Source organism: Oncorhynchus mykiss, chromosome 12 (genome assembly GCF_057628025.1).
Source record: "Oncorhynchus mykiss isolate SJ-2025 chromosome 12, ASM5762802v1, whole genome shotgun sequence".
NCBI lineage: Eukaryota > Metazoa > Chordata > Actinopteri > Salmoniformes > Salmonidae > Oncorhynchus > Oncorhynchus mykiss.
Window position 1 is genome coordinate 15,630,194 of NC_143033.1, and position 11,008 is coordinate 15,641,201.

General features: G+C 41.3%; 1 long non-coding RNA gene across 1 annotated transcript; it reads right to left on the bottom strand.

Moving 5' to 3' along the window:
- Positions 1 to 3,289: 3,289 nt before the first annotated feature.
- LOC149979080 (uncharacterized) lies at positions 3,290 to 10,113 on the bottom strand. Its single transcript, XR_016484893.1, has 3 exons — positions 9,926 to 10,113; positions 5,147 to 5,324; positions 3,290 to 4,850 (listed from the first exon to the last, which is right to left on the bottom strand). It is a non-coding gene; the product is annotated as an uncharacterized LOC149979080 (long non-coding RNA).
- Between the last annotated feature and the right edge of the window lie 895 nt (positions 10,114 to 11,008).

An 11,008-nucleotide genomic window follows, 5' to 3' on the forward strand; every position in this document is an offset into this window, starting at 1 on the left:
GAAAGTACCCGCTGGACACACATCATTTCAACGTAGATAATTGGGTAATATTTGGTTGAGACATTGAGACGACAACCAACTCAAAAAGACAGGCAAAAGTTAGCTGAATGTGGCCATGGATGTGTTACTCATTTTAAGACTGAATGTTACATTTGTTTGTAAAATAGCCTTAACTTTTCTAAAATCTAAAACCACTCTGATTTATATTTTCAATAACCCAAAATATTGTATTTTCAGCTGTTTGAAGCTGGCATATAAAACCGAAAGTTAAAAGAAGCAAAAACTTGAATGGGAACCATATAAATTTCTAGGTGAATTTGGTTGGGTCTCCCAAAAATATACATATAGTCCTATTCTTTAACCTAGACTTTTGGTGGAGATGAAGGTTTATGATTTCCTAATCCGGCCCTGGATACATCTCCTTCAAAAGTTGATAGTTGGCTGCAATGACAACCAAACACAATCCAATATCACTAAATATCATTACATTTGAAATCAACCAAAGCTTGAAACCCGAGGCCTATTGTCTGTTTAGTTCAATTCTGGTTTGAATTGAAACAAGAGCTGTTGATGACTTTAAAAAAATCTATTAGCATAATTGATGAGATATGAGTGATAAAGTATGGTCAAATTTTATTTGCACTTTAAAACGTACCCTTAAGAATGACTTTGATAGCAACAGTGAATCTATTTAGGTGCTACGCAAGAGTTCACCTAAAATTCAACTGAATATTTGCATCAAACTCAACTCTTCTTTCAGGTCTCCGTTCTGATTTTGTCACTTATCTTAAAGGTTTTTTGTTTCAGTGGAAGAATGTGATAGGGAGGGGCAAAAATCTATGGGACGTACGTGACAAAATGAGCAATAAAGTTCAAGAAAGAAGAAGTATAGAAAGTACCCATTTGGCGAACAACAATTTCAACATGGATAATTATCACATTTTAGGAAAGACCCAGATGCAGACAAAGTAAGTAGTGAAGTAAGTAATAAGTAAGTAAGTAAGTAATACAAGTGTATTACTAGAACAGGGGGCAGGCAGTAAGGTACACAACAGCAGGCAGTCTCAGGGCAGGCAGAGGTCAATAATTCAGTGTGGTGGGACAAGGTACAGGCAGAATGCAGGCAGAATGGTTAAAACTAGAAAACAGGAACTTTAGAAAAGCCAGGAGCAAGGGAAAAAACACTGTTTTGTTCATAAAGCCTACCAAACTGGCAACAGACAAACAGAGAACACAGGTATAAATACACAGGGGATAATGATGGGAGATGGGAGACACCTGATGGGGGGTGGAGACAAGCACAAAGACAGGTGAAATAGATCAGGGTGTGACAGGTAATACTTGGTTGAGACATTGATTAATGAGATTACAAACTATACACACCAACTCAAAAAGTTTACTGAATATCCAATGTGTTATGACTATGATTTCAACCATCTAAAAACAAAAACAAATTCCAATGAAAAAACAATGTCTGTTTTGCGATTTAGTTATCAGCCAAATGTCTATCACTGCGCTTTCAACTACCTAAAAGTTATCTCCACAGACCTGCCTTGACCTATGAATGCTATCTTTTACATGCCCACTTTATAGGATTACATAAAAAGAAATGTATAGTTGTTTTGTTAACATTTCAACAAGTTATTAGGCTATTTATTGTAATCCAAAAGTGATACTGAATTTTGTCTACACAATCAAATATCAATATTTGAAGGAGATGTATTTTCTGCTTGGATAGTTCCATCTGTGCCACTGAATTAGTCTGGCTTTAATTCTAGTTTGTCTACAAATTAATCCTGTGATTAATCACTCTGAATGAGAGTGTTTACTAAAATGTGAGAAACTAACGTGTGTGGTTTGGCTGGAGCAAGAAGTTAAGGTAGCCCGACAAATTAAATGGTGGAAAATATATGAATATTATAGATAGATGAATACACATTTAGCTAAACTTAGGGAAATGTTTAGTCTTAGTGAGGATGTGTTCCCATCATCACACTTCCACTTTGAGGAATGTGAGAATAAAACCACTAATATTAATAAACAACAATGCAATGCATGTCTGGGAAAATGTTTGTTCCTTTTCAGAAGAAAATAATTTTTTCTAAAAAAGGAACTAACATTTTAGAGGTCTATCACTTCTCCACTCAGAAAAAGGAAATAACATTTTCCAGGACACCTCAAAATGTTCACGTGCATTTTGATTTATTCAAATGAATGGTTTTATTCTCACAAGCCTCAGAGTGGAACACATCCTTACTAAGACCGAACATCTATCAAATCAAATGTAATTTGTCACATGCACCGAATACAACAGGTAGACCTTACAGTGAAATTCATAATTACAAGCCCTTAACTAGCAATGCAGTTTTAAGAAAATGTCAACAACAAACAAGTTAGAGATAAGAGTAACAAATAATTAAAGAGCAGCAGTAAATAACAATAGCGGGGCTATATAGAGTGGGTACAGAGTCAATGTCAATGTGCGGGGCACCGGTGTCGAGGTAATTGAGGTAATATGTACATGTAGGTAGAGTTATTAAAGTGACTATGCATGGACAATAACAGAGAGTAGCAGCAGTGTCCCGGTGGGGGGGGAATGCAAATAGTCTGGGTAGCCATTTGATCAGCTGTTCAGGAGTCTTATGGCTTGGGGTAGAAACTATTTAGGAGCCTCTTGGACCTAGACGTGGCGCTCCAGGACTGCTTGCCGTGCGGTGGCAGAGAGAACAGTTTTTTAGACCATTTTTAGGGCCTTCCTCTGACACCGACTGGTATAGAGGTCCTGGATAGGCAGGAAGCTTGACCCCGGTGATGTACTGGGCCTTACGCACTATCCTCTGTAGTGCCTTGCGGTCGGAGGCTGAGCAGTTGCCATACCAGGCAGTGATGCAAACCGTCAGGATGCTCTTGATTGTGCAGCTGTAAAACCTTTTGAAGATCTGAGGACCCATGCCACATCTTTTCAGTTTCCTGAGGGGGAATAGGTTTTGTCGTGCCCTCTTCACAACTGTCTTGGTGTGCTTGGACCATGTTAAATTGTTGGTGATGTGGACGCCAAGGAACTTGAAGCTCTCAACCTGCTTCACTACAGCCCCGTCGATGAGAATGGTGGCGTGCTCGGTCCTCATTTTCCTGTAGTCCACAATCATCTCCTTTGTCTTGATCACGTTGAGGGAGAGGTTGTTGTGCAAGTTCTCCCACTTAAAAAGATGAGAGGCCTGTAATTTTCATCATAGGTACACTTCAACTATGACAGACAAAATGAGAAAAAAAATCCAGAAAATCACATTGAAGGATTTTTAATGAATTTATTTGCAAATTATGGTGGAAAATTAAGTATTTGGTCAATAACAAAAGTTTATCTCAATACTTTGTTATATACCCTTTGTTGGCAATGACAGAGGTCAAACGTTTTCTGTAAGTCTTCACAAGGTTTTCACACACTGTTGCTGGTATTTTGGCCCATTCCTCCATGCAGATCTCCTCTATAGCAGTGATGTTTTGGGGCTGTTGCTGGGCAACACGGACTTTCAACTCCCTCCAAAGATTTTCTATGGGGTTGAGATCTGGAGACTGGCTAGGCCACTCCAGGACCTTGAAATGCTTCTTACGAAGCCACTCCTTCGTTGCCCGGGCGGTGCGTTTGGGATCATTGTCATGCTGAAAGACCCAGCCACGTTTCATCTTCAATGCCCTTGCTGATGGAAGGAGGTTTTCACTCAAAATCTCACGATACATGGCCCCATTCATTCTTTCCTTTAGACGGATCAGTCGTCCTGGTCCCTTTGCAGAAAAACAGCCCCAAAGCATGATGTTTCCACCCCCATGCTTCACAGTAGGTATGGTGTTCTTTGGATGCAACTCAGCATTCTTTGTCCTCCAAACATGACGAGTTGAGTTTTTACCAAAAAGTTATATTTTGGTTTCATCTGACCATATGACATTCTCCCAATCTTCTTCTGGATCATCCAAATGCTCTCTAGCAAACTTCAGATGGGCCTGGACATGTACTGGCTTAAGCAGGGGGACACGTCTGGCACTGCAGGATTTGAGTCCCTGGTGGCGTAGTGTGTTACTGATGGTAGGCTTTGTTACTTTGGTCCCAGCTCTCTGCAGGTCATTCACTAGGTCCCCCCGTGTGGTTCTGGTATTTTTGCTTTTACAAATGTTCAAATTTTTCTCCCAATTTGACAGTCAAGTATTTTGTGTAGATTGTTGACAAAAAAAATCAAATTAAATGCATTTAATCCCACTTTGTAACACAACAAAAATGTGTAAAACGTCAACAGGTGTGAATACTTTCTGAAGGCACTGTATATGTTGTGTAGGCTTTATAGACGTTCCCCACCCCTTGGCAACAACCCTTCTAATTTACTGCACCCTGCATGCACAACTCATGTGGAATTCCGGGTCTCTGGCAGAGTTTGGAACTGCCGTTATGTGGTCAAGAACGCCAAGTTCATCTTAGCCTATGCTGCACTTCAGTCCCTTGATCTTTTGACCCTGACTTTGACATGGATCACCCCAGAGAACACTGCAACTCCTGCTGCTCTCTCTTAATCTGACTGAGTTTTTTCTCATAGTCTAATAGCATGTGGTGGCACAGGGCTACTAATTACTGGTAACTGGAGATGTTCTATTTTCTCTCTCTCACCTGTCCATCTCTTCATTTGAATTCCATGCTGTCACTGTCACTTGTCCACTCAAGCTTAACATTGTTGTCATCTATTGCCCATCAGTTGCCCTTGGAGACTGATGTCAATATGCTTGACACCTCGATAAGTTAATTTCCTGACGATGGCTCGCCACTCTTCATACTTGGTGACTTCAACCTCCTGTCACGAACCATCCTGTAGCCCGTAACAAAAAGGGAGACAACGTGGAGATAATAAATACAGTTTTGTTATTCCTTTAACTAAATTAAACTATAAACAAGTGACAATGGTGTATGTAGTCAGTAGTTAGTGAGTGGATGCGTGCAAAGACGTAATAATGAGGGGTGTTGAGAGGTGCCAAAGCAAACAAACAAACAGCCACAAAAATGCCACAACCAAAATCCAACAATGTGTCTGCGTGGAGAGAGTCTACTCAATGAATGGGGGAAAGCTGTATTATCCCCAGGACACACCCGAGCCCAACTGTGTACCATTTCGTTGACGACCCTCCCGGCTCCGCCCACAGATATTCTATTAAGGAAAACAAGAGCAAAGAGAAAGAATTCAGCAGACGGAGTGGGAGGGTCGTCACGTCGCCATTGTTGTTTGCGAGAGGTCCCGGGTTCAGATCCCTGATGAGCCCCCACTTGTCACGAACCGGCTCATAGCCTGTAACAAAAGAGACAACGTGGAGATCAAGGAATAACAAAAATATATTTATTAACTAAAGTAAACTATAAACAAGTAACAATGGTGTGTGTAGACAGTTGTCTGCCTTCAATTAATTTCTTTCCAGCTCTCTCGTTCCCCTCCTTGCCTCATTTCACCTCACTTTTCGCAATCCCCTCCAACTCACAAGGCAAGTAATACGCTTGGCCTCATCTTTACTAGAGGTTGTTCACCTACTAATCTCACTGTAACCACCATCCAGTTCTCTGATCACTACTTTGTTTCCTTTTCTGTCTCCCTTTCCAACCCTAACCACTCAGCCCAAACTCAGGTGGTCATGCACCATTGCAATCTTCGCTCTTTCTCTCTCCCACTATTCTCTCCTATAATCTCACCCTTTTTCTAAATCCTTCTGCCTCCTGTCTCCTGATTCTGCCTATTCGACCCTACTCTCCTCCCTGTCTGCATCCTATGACTTCCACTGTCCCCTTTCCTCCCTGCGTACTCAGACCTCCCCTCCTGCGCCGTGGTTGAGTGACTCATTACGAGCTTACAGAACAGGGCTGCGGGCAGCTAAGCAAAAATTCAGTAAAACTAAACTTCTGGAGGACCTATTATCCTTTCACTCCCTCCTCTCTACCTTCTCTTCCTCTGTATCTGCTACTAAAGCCACTTTCCATCACTCTACATTTCAAGCTTCCTCCTCAAACCCTCTCCTCCCTCCTTAATCCTCCAGCCCCTCTCCCTCCCTCCTCCCTCTCTGCGGACGACTATCAACCACTTTGAAAAGAAGGTTGACAACATCCACTCCTCATTCACTCAGCCTATTTAGTACACTGATCCCACTCACACAGAACTACCCTACGCCTTGACCTCTTTCTCCCCTCTCTAACAAGATTATATTTCTCCCATCTCCAGAGAACTTCTCCCATTCCTCACTTGTCTCATCAACTCATCCCTGACCACTAGCTGCGTCCGCATTGACTTCAAAATGGCCCAAGTCAATCCCCTCCTCAAGAAACCAACTCATCTGACGCCAAAAACTACAGACCTGCATCCCTAATTCTGTTTCCTTCCAAAACACTTGAGTGTGCTGTCTGTGATCAACTCTCTCATTATCTCTCTCAGAACAAACCAGTCAGGCTTCAAAACGGGTCACTCAACCGAGACTGCTCTTCTCTGTGTCACAGAGGCTCTCCACACTGCCAAAGCTGTCTCTCTCTCCTCTGTTCTCATCCTCCAAGATCTATCGCTGCCTTTGACACCGTGAACCACCAGATCCTCTTCTCCACCCTCTCAGGGCTGGGCGTTTCAGGGTCGGCACACTCTTGGATTATCTTCTACCTGACAGGCCGGTCGCACCAGGTGAAGTGGAGATGATCTCTGTCTGCACCTCGTACTCTTACAACTGGTGTCCCAAGGGGCTCAGATTTAGGCCCTATCCTCTTCTTTCTATACACCAAGCAATTTGGCTCTGTCATATCCTCACATCGTCTCTCCTATCATTGCTATTCGGATGACATTCAACTACTGTTATCCTTCCCCCCTTCTGACACACAGGTTAGGACACACATCTCTGGGTGCCTGGTAGATATTTCAGCTTGGATGTAGGCCCACCACCTGTCCTCCTCCCGGGGAAGGCAATTGAATACGGGCTTCACAAAAAGCATTTACAGCCTATCTATAGGTAACAGGTTTGACGCGTTATGCTCGACCTGCTCAGTTTTCCACCACAAAACTGCAAAAAGAGTAGTGCCAGCTCACCTGATTTTACACTATGGGCTCTATTTGAACAAATGCAATGGTAAATCTTAGCGTTGGCGTATTTGAGCTATTTTCACAGCAGGAATTATGAGCACAATAGATGGAGTTGGTGGGAAAGGGCTGGGTTTTGTTTTCCGCCTGTGGGCTGCCATTGTAGTCAATTCTAGACCACACAGTCACACAAGAGTAAGCTACAATGTAAACTCAACTTCTACAGCCTGAAAATGGGAGACCCTGGATAAAAATGTGTTTTAAGCGCGTATTTGGCAGCGAAGGACACAATCAACACGTCAAATTGTAAGTATTCTTTCAAGGGAAATTGGATATGCCTCTGTTGACTAGCAACTTTATTTGGTGAAATAGTTTAGATTTGGTTGATTAAGGACGCCAGGCTACAGAAGCTGTAAACAATGGCTCATTGCGGAATGAAGCATACGGGGGTCTAAATACGAGGGTCTAAATACAAGGGTCTAAATACGAGGGTCGCCGGCATCATCTCATCTCTTTTAGAGATTATACAACAGATTTAGCTATGTGTCTCATGTGGATGATGTTAAAAACATTTGTTGGTCTGATGTGATTAATAAGGAGCATCCAGACGCTGCACTTGATTAATATATGAAATTGCTTCTTCTAATTATTGATAAAACATGCACCTGTTAAGAAGCTGGCTATTCGAACTGTTAATCATTCATGGATTGATAAAGAATTGAACAAATGCATGGTTGAAAGAGATGGGGCAAAAGGAGTGGCTAATGGGTCTGGCTGCACATCTGACTGGCTGACTGACTGCAAATTGAAAAATTATGTGATTAAACTCAACAAAAAGAAGAAGAAACTGAATTATGAAACCAAGATCAATGATAAAAAGAATGATGGAAAAATGAAATTATGGGCAGAAAAACAAATTGAACTCCATCTTTCATCGAATCAGATGTATTATTCATCACAAAACCATTTAATGTTGCCAATTATTTTACCGATTTCTTCATTGGCAAAGTGGGCAAACTAAGAAATGACAATAACGAACAGTGCATGTGAAGTTTGAGGTGTCCACTTCAAACTGTTAGTTCCTTTTTCTGAGTTGCGCAGAGGTCAAATAGTCATCAGTTTTATGGTGTAGGCATGGTTTTGTAATAAGAAATACATGGTTTGTAATCTGAGACTTTTATTCTGGCATTGCCATAGATATAAATATTATAATAGAACAATAATTTGGCATTACCCTTCCCAGACTCTCCTGCATGTGAGGAGAGATTCACATAGGAGATGAGTGACAGAGAATGAGAGTGATGGAGATGTAACCTGTTGTGCCATTAAAGTTGTTCTGCTGCTACTTGGATGGATTAAACTGAAGAAAGGAACTTCATTTAGACTCTTTATCATCAAACCCACGGGCCCTTCAGAGAAGGTTAAAGATAATTAAGTATATAAATTAGAACAATCACACACTGTTGTGTAAATTCTGTATAATTTCTTTTAGTATTTCAATATTAAAAAAATCGAAAATTTTAACAAAAAAAGGTGTTGATTCAGAATCTTCCATTTTCATTGTTCAATAGCTATTGACGAGAGAGAACCAAATATCCAATGTAAAAACGAATTTTATCTAGGTGCCAAACAACCATAAAGCCTACCTACAGGCTCTAAAAAGTTGGGTAAACAATAGTTTTCCTCTAGATATTTTGTCAAAAATTTCAAGCAGCTGAAGGATAACCCCACAAACAACGAATAGAGTTTAAATGTAATTGTATTCAACATTCAGGCTCGTAAGAAACATTTACACAATTTTGCAGGCAATTATTGTGTATTACAGCCTGTTTAATCAGAATAGATGTCACGGTGATACAGTTTACTGCTCAATGGGGAGAGTTTGCACCGCAAGCCAGCAACTTAATTACACAGGGTCCTCCTTTCTAAACTGGGAGAGGCTATACAGACACGCCTGGTGCCCAAATTGATGACGTAAGTCATGCATCTGAGATTCCAGTGGAGACAAATGGAGACAAATGGATTCAGTTCAGTTTGGGTTTTAGTGAGGTCCACAAGGTGTTTTGGGCTCATTTAGTGCATTTCTAAACAATTAAAACACTTTAAAATGCTATTTGGAGAACATCAAAAACAAGCAAATACGTACCTCAGTGAATCTACAAACCCTTTTAGCTATTCAATTGTACTGTTATACCCCTGAAAGGGGGAAATATGAGACATGATTCACACAGACATGTAGCATCAGGAGCTAAATGAAAACATATGATATTTCTGGAACTGTATTGTTTTAATGTAAGCATATAGATAAGATAGGCCATGTGGAGATCTTCATATTGAAATATCATTTATTTCTTTAAAGTTCCTAACTTGTTTGATTTTCTCAGGGGACCGCACATGGGGCCTCAACCCCAAGTTTGGGAACCACTGTACTGTACTACCTCTCGCTCTGCTTGCTTCTTCTCTCTGTCTGTCTCCTCTGCTTCGTCCTGCATGCATTGCAGCCTGCCTCATGCTTCGATTACATCCACAGTGTCATTGCATTTTGATACACCAAAATTACAGGCGGTTGTAATGTGTTGGTTGTGGTGCAGACGTTGGATTTATGAAATGTATGCTCAAACTGTATGCGTAGACGGCTGACAGAAATGGTAGCAGAAGTTTGAAGAATACTTTCAATATATCCAACATATGCACCACACTGAACGTAATGCACCTGCCTCTGCAAAGCAATGCTGCGTTTCATTGGAAATGAATGTAATTCTGGTGTACCAAAATGCAATGACATTGTCGGTGTGTTTGAAGCTTTAGCCTCACCATCCACATCACTGTCTGTCTCAGTAGCTTACCTTACTGTCTCTCTGTAAAGCAAAGTTATGAGAACTTAATAGCGTATTTTTTGCTCCTGCTGAGGTAGGCTCCGTTTACTGTTAGCTTCTTACTTCATCCTTCTAGCTCGCCAAGTAATACTAGCCAGAGCCCTTCAAGATTACAGCAATAGATGTCTCTGTCGGTGTGGCGAGAACTCGATCTGTTTGAATAAGGTGATATGAGCGCTTGTTTCATAGAGCGTGCTGTAAGCCACGCCCCAGTGGGCAGAGCTAGGCACGTTGGACTGAGACACGTTTTAATACAATAAAAAGGCTCTAATTTTACAATGGGTCCACCATGGTTCTGTGCAGCCTAGTTGTGCTGATATATTTCAGATCAGTGTATTGCAGTTAATTTCATCTTTGACATAATAAGAAAATATATAATGGTATAGTAAACAAGGAAACGAGTCAGACAATTTGCAAGAGAGCATACCAGAATCTGACCAAAGGGGGGCATCGTTTACTAGGCTAGCTGAATAAATAGGATCATATGGTTACCACCAGTGTTTGGAAAACATTGAGTTTGTTGACAAAACAGACCATAGGACAGACATCTTTTCACACAATGTATTTGTCAAAGGTCCGTGGTGGGTCTGTGTAAACCATGTGATTATATTAAAATATGGGCCTGGCTGACATTAAAAATACATTAAGGGTAAAGGATCCACAGACACCAGAGGCTGATGATCAATCTGCACATCTCTTTAATTACAATGTTGTCTGTCATGTTTAACACAAATGCAGGATATTAAATGCTGTCTGAATTGACTCAGAAAAGTAACACATGTAGGCCTACGGTATCACTGGCCGGTCAAACAGGTGTGTGTGTGTGTGTGTGTGTGTGTGTGTGTGTGTGTGTGTGTGTGTGTGTGTGTGTGTGTGTGTGTGTGTGTGTTAGTCAGATTATCCAGTGTCCACAACAACACTATTGATTATTCTCTTCTCTACCCCCAGTGAAACCCTCATCTTGTCTCTGTCTCCCTTTCCGGAGGACCTGAGGCTCTTGGATCGAGACTGAGTACTCCCTGGCCTGACACCTGGACGTGCCTAGCCCAATCC